The following is a 10,050-nucleotide window of genomic DNA, read 5'->3' as shown; positions in this document are numbered from 1 at the left end:
AGCCTGCCTCCAGCCAGATAATGCACAAGAAATGGTATTAGAGGGTGGCATAGGAAAGGGTCTCTGTTCTTATATGGACAATGACACAGAAAGATAAAACTGTTAATAACCAACATTGAGGGACTAAGTGGAGGTGACTGCAGGATAGAAGAATATTAGAATTAACATGATTTGAGTTCTATATTTTTGTTTCAAGCACATATTCATAGTCATTATATGTGAGGGGGAGGTGGGGGAAGGATTAAATAGAATGAGATGAAGTGTAGTATCTAGTTGGAGCAGGAGATTGAGACAGGTGTTTCAGTCTAGAAGAAATGAGACTTCAGAATGCAGAGCTAGAATATCCAAAGGCCTATGTTAGTTGAGAAGTGGCCCTCCAGTACTGCCAACTTGTCATTTATCTGCTGTAACACTGCTGATAGCTCTAGATGAGTCACATTGCTTCCCATAGTTGTAGAACATCTCTGTACCTATCCCATCCTCTTCTCTACAAGCCTACCATAGGGAGACTCTGGGTGTCCCCTTCCCTCCTGTAGGGCTGGCAGTAGCAGGAAGAGGCTTCCTCAGGGCGTGGTGTAGCCAAGGTTCCCTGGATTTCTCACAGCTCTGTAGCTGTTTTCTCCAGAGCTGGCAGCACATGTTGACCAGGACACTGGGGAGTTATAGAGGGGATGTTCTCCATCTACCTTCAGTCCAGCCATGGCTATTCCCCAGTTAGACTATGAAAGTGCCCTAGATATCTGTGTTCAGTCCATGGGCCTGTGTGGCTCTGAGAAAACCAACAAACAGAAAAAAGGCAGCTTTTCTTACTGTGCGTGTAACATTGAGCCATTCCTTTAGAAAACTCAAATTCTAGGTTCCATCCTATAGATGACTTCCAGAGAACGGAAGGCAAGCCCTTTATCCATCCATTACTTCAAGACATGCTCTGTGATACGAACCTGACCTTGCAAAAAGTATGCTGCATTTAACTCTTCACGGGTTGTCACTTGTTTGATGCTATAACAAAAATAAAGAAAAAATGTGATAATTGTGAAGGCTCCTAAAGGGGCACAAGAATCCTCCAGGAATAAAATCACATTGAAAATAGCCAGCATTATCCTTGGTAGGATAACTCTGTCCCTCCTTCCCAGTTATCCTTAACATCTTTGAGGAAAGACTCTTCACTCCCAGTTCCTAGTAGGTACCTCGTGGCACTTTCCCAGGGGGGAAATAAGAAAAGGTGCACACTCACTGTGGTTGGAGGAACGGTTGAAGTTCCTCAGTATTTTTCTAGGTGTGCATCTCAAAACACAGAGACTGAGATCTTACATTCCAGGAAAGGGCAGGGCCACAATTAGTCTGCACACCAGCCCTGCCTCCAAGACAAAGGCCTGTCTCTACCTTGTACTGCTCCCTTTGGAAGGGAGCCAGGCCAAGAACTAAACCTAGAGTGGTTGCTGTTCAGGTCCCTCTTGGTTTGTGTAATGGAGGACCCAGCTTTCTCTTTTCAGCTGAACTGCTAGACAGGACTTTGCCCCATTCCTTCTTGAAGCATGGACAGGACACATTCTAGAGCTTGGTCATCAAGCACGTACTTTACCTCCATGCGTATGTAATTCTGAAGGAATTCCTTCACCACAGTGACTGGGATCCCTGGGAGGCGTCTCAGGGGAAGGTTCCTCTATGACCCCCCATCAGCACCTGACTCACAAGTGCTTTGGGATGCCTTCCTGCCTGTGGATCCTCACCTGTTAAGAGCATGCATAGTTCTCACTTCCTGTGAGTCTCCTCCTTCTACTTTAGTAGTGAGAATGACACACTGTGTGCCCTGCTGCATGGACAGCTAGACATGTTGCTCTGCTGTGTGGTGTCTTCCCTCTTCTACCTCTGGAGAAGAGTGGATTCCACCAAAGGGGTCCCCAGATCTCAGTGGCCATGATAGCGGTGGGTGTGCATGAGAGCCTGTGGCTGTTTAGAGATAATGGGGATGCCTGAGTAGAGTGTGGCTACTCCATGTTCTCTTTTGTAGGGGCTGACAAGGGTATGATAATTGGCAGGTGCGCTATTGTATGGGGTATGTGTGTTTTTTTATGTGTGTGCTCTTTGTGGTAGGGTTGTCTGTGTGGTGTGGTATATGTGTTCTGTGTTGTGGGGTATGTGTATGTTATGTGATGTGTATGTTAGGTGATGTGCATGTGGTGTATGTATGTTTTGTGGTGTGGGATGTCAGTGGTTTGTGTTCTGTGGGGTGTGTACTATGCTACATGTGTGTTCTGTGGTACAGGATATATGTGGCTTGTGTGTATGTGTGTTTTGTGGTATGTTATACTCTGTGGTGATTGTGTATATGTTCTGTGGAGTAATTTGTGTGTGTGCATTTGTGTGCTGTGATGGAGGGGTTCATGACTGTTAGTGCATGAGGTGGTAGACATAGCATGTTGGAGAAAACACGAAGGAGCTTTCAGAACACATGCCCACATCACAGTGAAATAGTATGGTGAATGCTGTGTGTTGAGTGTGTGTAAATTCATGACACATTGGTTCAAATTGGGCTTGAGATTAATATGCAATTTATTTGGAGTTAACAAATGAGAACACTGCAATGAGTGAGTTAGGTTGGAAGAGTCAATGATTGTATCTGTGTGTTACTTTCACATATATGTATATGTGTCAATGACATATTCTGGGGTTTTGGATTTGTGTGTTTTGTGGTATGTGTGTGTATATGTAGGTGTGATGTTCCGTGATGTGTATGATCTGCAGTATAGAATGTGTGTGTGTGTGTTGTGGTGGAGGGGTTCTTGAGTGTGTTAGTCCATAAGATAGATACAGTGTGTTGGAAGATGCTCTCAGCACATGCTTCCTGTTGAAGGGCTGAAGGCATTGTGGATGCAGTGACATGTGAGAGGAAAGGTTGCCTGCCTACCTGTGAAACTGAATTCTCTTCAGACGTAGGAGTGTTCTGGTGTGTGGTCTAGAGATAGGGAGCTAAGATGGATTAAGTTTGTGAAGGGACATGAAGTGTTCATGAGTTTAGTTAGGGAAAAGTGGTGCAATAATGAGGGTGGGAGGATGTCCCTGTGAAATGCCACTAGAGTACGGGAATAATCTTCTGAAGGGGAGGGATTTGAGAGTATCATAGAAATGAACAATGGGGCCACAGCTCAAGTGAAGGGCAGAACAGGTGAATATGTGAGCAGGAGCTTGTGCAGTGTGTATGGAGAGGCTCTGATCAGATTTCCATTCGTGTTAGCACTGCCCATGGCCTCAGCTGTAACTCTTCCAGGGCTCATACACGGTCCATACATGGTGCTGAGGACTTGTGACCTGTTCTTGGAACCACAACCACTATGTGAACCCCCTCTGAGTCCACAGCCTAGTTCCTGTGCCCTGAAGCACTTTCTTGTTGTGTGGGGAAAATGGGGTGAGCAGAGGTTGAGCTAGGTGACTCAGCTGTCTCTCATCTAAGCTCTGACTTCCCTTTGCATCTGCCTTACCATCTTCTTAAATAAGAATGGACTCATTCAGAAAAGAAACAAAGTAGACATCATCAGATAGAGGATCTCTCTACTTCTGCCTTAAAAGTTCTAGAGCCTCCACATATGACCCAGAAGGTTTCTGTTGAGGCTTGTGGAATTCCGTGGAACAAAATAACAACCATGAGGCCAGACATTATCTGTGCAAAACAAGAGCAAATTAGGTGGTTATGTTGTTTCAGGCATGTGACCACTCACGGGATTTGCTCACAGGAATGAAGGTGACTTCACCATTCAGTGAATTCTATGGTCCATTACACACCAGACACTCATACAGACCACAATATGTCCTAGTGAAAAATTCAAAACAAATCTTCAAATACTTTTATTTTACTTGTCTGAAAGGCAGAGATACAGAGAAGGGGGAGAGACAAAGACAGAGAGAGAGAGAGAGAGAGAATCTTTCATCTGCTGGTTCATTCTTCCAAATGGGCACAGTGGCCAGGACTGGGCCAGATTGAAGCCAGGTAACAGGAGCTTTTTCTAGTTCTCCCACATAGATGCAGGGGCCTAACAACTTGGGCCATCTTCTGCTACTTTCCCAGGCACATTAGCAGGGAGCTGGGTTGGAAGTGGAGAAGCCGATGCTCAAATTGGCACCCATATGGGATGCCAGTGTCATGGGTGGCAGATTTATCCACTATGCCAAAATGCTTTCCCCAAAAGTCTAACGGCTATCAGTTTCATTTGAGTGTTGATGGCCAAAGGGACACTACATACAGACAGAGTCTTTATGGAGACACTTTTGCTGTGTGTCTTGAAACTATAAAGTAAGATAGTTTAGTATTCATATACCTACTCTGTATCTCTCATTGTGTTTAACAATTCCATGATAGTTTTGAAAGGATGAGTAATGCTCCCCACCAAAGATGTTTATATATTAACTGCTGGAGCCTGTGAATGTTACTTAGTATGTCAAAGGAGACTTTGCAGATACTGTTAAGCCAGGGTGTATGATGGAGAGATCCCAAGGATACTTAACAAGAGGAAGGCAGAAATGTCAAAGGCAGGGGGAGAGATGTTGCAAGAGGTTGAAGCTAAAAGATGAAGGGTGTGCAAACCTAGGGCCATAAGAAACCAAAGGAGGCAAGAATATTCCCCATTGCAGCCAACAGAAGACACCAGTATTGCTAATACCTTAATTGTTAGCCTCATAACACATTGAATTTTCCAACCCCCCCACAACCCAGGACAATTAGCAAATAGTTTATTGTGTGTTGCTTTAGATTGCTAACCTTCTGGTAATTTTTAACAGTGGTTAACAGGGAATAAGCAAACAAAGTTTGAATATAGGCTCTACCTCATGGGAGGGCCCTACTTGCCAAATTCTGTTTCCTGAGTTCAGTGTTGTTTGCCAGAGTCAATGGTTTGAATACTACTTTGAACAATAGCAGGAGCTTAGAGTACTCCTGCTTCTAGTCATTATCTGATGTGTTATTGTCATTCAGTTCTTTAATTATACCTGCTGTATCAGTTTAGAATTAGTGATTACTCTTGAGAATTTAATTGAGAAAGCCTCTCTATATTCAATCACATTCTCACCAATATCTTAGGTCAGAATTTGTTCCTGGTTGCCACTTTTGTTCTCAGTTTAATTTTTTTAAATAGACTGTTTCCATTAGTGTTGCTAATGTAGAGATAGGGAGATGCAGGCCAGGGTAGCATGCTCTTGGAAGATGGTGAATTTCCCTCTTCTCCATTGTTTCACAAACTTAGCATTTTGTATGCCCATCAGGACCTGCCCAATCATTTCCCCTGTGCAGTGCTCACAGACCCCAGCCAAATCAGTAACACTCCATACCACATGTCTGGGCAGCCACACCAGGTAACGTAGATAAAGGGAATTTAGATTATCTGTTGAAGACCAAGAATCATATGCCCCTAACAGACATCCAGCTCTGGGGCCCTCTCTCTTTGTCTTACAACAAGAGAGTTCTGCTGTTGCGCTCTCTGATTTCCCTTTGTTTTCTGGCTCACCTAATAAAATACTCTCAATTCAAATTGGACTTTTTCCTTATTTCTATACTGAAAGAAGTCAAGGACCACATTGCACTTTCCTACTACTATACTTTTACAACTTCTTTTGCTATCATTTTTATCTTCAAACACTCTTATTGAACCCCATTCTTTATGATTGTGACTGCTCTCTGTCCTCAGAACACTACTCTGTGATCATTTGTTTTCTGTGACAGCTGTTGATTTTTTTTCCCTCTCCCACTGCCTTCATCTGCCCAGGCTCAGCTCTCCTCCCGTTATCAGTATGAGTGGCAATGGACAAAGAATATTGACAGATGTAGCATTCCAATGCATCACTTGATTCTTTTTATTTGAGGACCAGCTTTCTTGCCTTCCAAAGAGTACCCAGGTTGTGAATTACATTGATGTATGTTTGCAGTTCTTAGAAAATTGAATAAAAGTCATGGATATACAGTTTCTGTTGGATTCGCTGATTTGTCAAGTAAATATATATTCTGAAGATCATGCTCTGGGTTCTGAGAACATGAGGCCTATGAGTTTACAAGAAATAATATAGATGTCCTAAAAACTCTGACACATTTGCACAGAAGAATTTGTCTTATCATTGAGTGTTGGAGTCTGGATTAGATGTCATACATATGGGTTGGATTCCATGCCATTCACTAAAGCTATATGGTTCTGGTAGTGTCAGAATTTATGATGGAATGCAACTATCAACTTGAGTTTCCCTTACTGTGCTTCCAAAAGCTCCTGTGTACAGCCTTGATGCTCTCACACTTGAGTCCTTTGTTTGTGGGAACCCAATTCCATATTCAGGGGAACAAATATTGCTGAGGAATCTGTAGTGTTCCTTGTAGAAACATGGCTGCTTCCATTCTCCATCACTGTACTCTTCACTGAACCCTACAGCACCCCTCCCCCAACAGGAAGCCATTTTGTCCCTCAAATTCTATTTAACAAGCCACGGGGCTGATGCCTTTCATTTGTTTGTACTTCTTCCTGGATCCTGCACTGCAGGCTTTTCGAACCCAAAATCCTTTTCTAAGACTGACACCTCTTTTTTTCTCCATGACACTTTTCACTCTTTCACTCTCTCCATCTCATGTCTAGATGTGCACAACCTCAAATGAAATAATTTTTTAAAAAGTATGTATTCATGATTTTATCATGTCATTCTTGCTGTTAAATGCTAAGACAGCTCAACACTTGTCATTTTAACTCTTACAATTACCAAGTTGTCTTATTATGACTATGTCTGATTGTTCATTATACACACATTGCAACAAAATTGTGTGGAGAATTCCTTATGCTTAGTGTGTGTAACTGCATAACATGCTGTTTCAAATTGGGTTCAAGTTTAATATATAATTAATTTTGGTATTAGTATTTGTAGATGTTTCAGTGAGTTTTATTTGGGTAGGAATGGTAGGTGAAGTTTGTGGGTGTTAATTTGACTCAAATCTATTTGTTTCAATGACATATGTATTTATGTAAATGGCACATCCTGAGGTTTTTTATTTGTGTGTGTTAGGGAACCATCATTCATGGATAAAGTAATTGTAGCGCCATTTGAAACAAAGTAACTGTAGCACCCTTTGAAAGAAAGTAACTGCAGTAGGGCAGCTTGAAGGACAAGTAGAAAGGTAACCACCCTAGCTGGTAAGATTTGAAAACGGGGCCGGCGCCGTGGCTCAATAGGCTAATCCTCCACCTTGCGGCGCCGGCACACCGGGTTCTAGTCCCGGTAGGGGTGCCGGATTCTGTCCCGGTTGCCCCTCTTCCAGGCCAGCTCTCTGCTATGGCCAGGGAGTGCAGTGGAGGATGGCCCAGGTGCTTGGGCCCTGCACCCCATGGGAGACCAGGAAAAGCACCTGGATCCTGGCTCCTGCCATCGGATCAGCGCGGTGCGCCGGCTGCAGCGGCGGCCATTGGAGGGTGAACCAACGGCAAAAAGGAAGACCTTTCTCTCTCTGTCTCTCTCTCTCACTGTCCACTCTGCCTGTCAAAAAAAAAAAAAAAAAATTTGAAAACGGATGACGGCCTAACTAGACGGCCTAACCACAAACTGTCATTGCCATGACTATGGGACCCTGGGAGGTCAGAATGTGGGTGGGGCTAGCCTCTAGAAACTGTATATAAGGGGACACTCAAGACGCTGTAAACCAGAGGTTGCTCAGCCTCTCTCCCTGGTCCGTCACCTAGAGTATCAATAAAGTGTGTTTAGCTTGACCTTCCTCAGTCTCCTCGACTCTTCCTTCGCGGTAACCTGGCCAGTTCCCGAAGGGGGAGATCCTCACAGTGTGTGTGTGTGTGTGTTCTCTTGGATAGTACCTCTGTACTATGTCTCAAGTCTATTTCTTGGGGGCTGCACTGTATTGGGTGTATTTTAAGCTGTGTTTTCATAGTGGTCTGACACTGTGATATCCTATTCTCACTCACACTGAGAGACTGCCTCTGGGAATCTGAGGATACCATGATCCCCTTACTCCCTTTCCACTATTTTTCAGCAGAATCCAGTTTTCCACTGATCTCTTTTTCTTTAGGCTTCTTAAGTGTTTTCCCTTTGGAATGTATTGTTTGCACTGCTACTCACACTAAAAAAATATGGAAGAATGTTTGTCATTATGTATCATTTGAGCATTCCCCAAAGCTTCCTGTCATGAAATTTAATTGCCATTTTGAGGCAAAAGAGGATTGGAACAATCCAACTTCAGGGTGTAGAAGTGGGGTCTAAGGAAATGATCAGATCAGTAGGGTAGTGCCCAAATGAATGAATTCTAGTGGTTTTATAAGAGGGACACAGACACAGACTCATGCATTTCCATGTGTTATTTGCCAGTCTTTTTTTCCCCAAAGAAACCTTTTATTTAATGAGTACAAATTTCATAAGTACAACTTTAGGAATATAGTGATTCTTCCCACCATACTGGCCCTCCTACCCCCACTCTAACCCCATCTCTTCCTCTCTCTTCCATTACAAGTCTCATTTTCCATTAAGAACAAAAAATGATTCCTCAACAGTCAAGACAAGGGCTGTTCAAGTCAATGCTTCTCAAAGTGTCAATTTCACTTCTACAGATTTCCTTTTAGAGGCTCTATTAGTTCTCAGATATCAGGGAGAACATACAGTATTTGTCCCTTTGGGACTGGCTTATTTCATTAAGTATGATGTTTTCTAGATTTATCCATTTTGTTGCAAATGACAAGATTTCATTTTTTATCGCTGTGTAGTATTCCATAGAGTACATCTCCCATAATTTCTTTAATTAGTCTTAGGTTGAGGGGCATTTAGGTTGATTCCATGTCTTAGCTCTTGTGAATTGAGCTGCAATAAACATGGAGGTGCAGATAACTCTTTCAGGTGCTGGTTTCATTTCCCTTGGGTAAATCCCGAGGAGCAGGATGGCTGGGCCAAATGGCAAGTCTATGTTCAAATTTTTGAGGTATCTCCAAACTGACTTCCATAGTGGTTTTACCAGATTACAATCTCACCAACAGTGTGGATTAGGGTACCTTTTTACCCACATCCTCACCAGCATTTGTCATTAGTTGATTTCTGTGTGAAATCCATTCTAACAGGGATGAAGTGAAACCTCATTATGGTTTAGATTTGCATTTCCATGATGCCTAGTGATCCTGAGATGTTTTTTCTTGTGTCTGTTGGCCATTTGGATTTCCTCTTTTGAACAATGTTTCTTTAAGTCCTTAGCCCATTTCTTCAATGGGCTCTGTTTGCTGTTATGGAGTTTCTTATCTCTTTATACATTCTGTATATTAATTGTTTATTAGTTGCATTGTTTGCAAGTAATTTCTCCCATCCTGTCAGTTGCTTCTTCACTTTCCTGAGTGTTTCTTTTGTAGCACAGAAGCTTCTCAATTTGATATAATCCCATTTGTTAATTTTGGGTTTAATTTCCTGTGCCTCTGTGGTATTTTCCAAGAACTCTTTGCCTGTGTCAATGTCTTGCGGGGTTTTCCCAATGTTCTCTAATAATTTGATGGTATCAGGTCATAGATTTAGCTCTTTAATATATTGTTAATGGATTTTTGTGTAAGGTGTAAGGGAGGGTTGCTTCATATTTCTGTATGTGGAAATCCAGTTTTCCCAGCACCACTTGTTGAAGAGACTGTCCTGGCTCCAGGGATTGGTTTTTAGCTCCTTGGTCAAATATAAGTTGGTTGGAGATGTTTGGATTGATTTCTGACATTTCTATTTGGTTCCCATAGTCACTCCATCTATTTCTGTAAGATACCAGGCTGTTTTCATGAAAACTGCCTTGTATATGGCTTTAAATCTGGTATTGTGATGCCTCTGGATTTTTTATTATAAAAGATTGCCTCAACTCCGGCCTCAGAATCAGCCCTTAAGGCATTCAAACTGGCTAAAAAGCCAATGAGAGAATTTCAGGCATGGAAAGCCAAGACACTGTGGCAAAACAAACAAACAAACCAAACATGACCTAAATGAAAGATCTCTGTGAGTGAGATCCCAGTGGAAAGAACGGGCCATCAAAGAATGAGGTACCTTTCTCTGAAGGGAGGAGAGAACTTCCAC

The sequence above is a fragment of the Oryctolagus cuniculus genome, chromosome 11 (assembly GCF_051225735.1).
Source record: "Oryctolagus cuniculus isolate XC-2025 breed Fujian yellow rabbit chromosome 11, ASM5122573v1, whole genome shotgun sequence".
In the NCBI taxonomy this organism is placed as follows: domain Eukaryota; kingdom Metazoa; phylum Chordata; class Mammalia; order Lagomorpha; family Leporidae; genus Oryctolagus; species Oryctolagus cuniculus.
The sequence above is the reverse complement of the archived record's forward strand: the minus strand, read 5'-3'. Positions refer to the sequence as shown.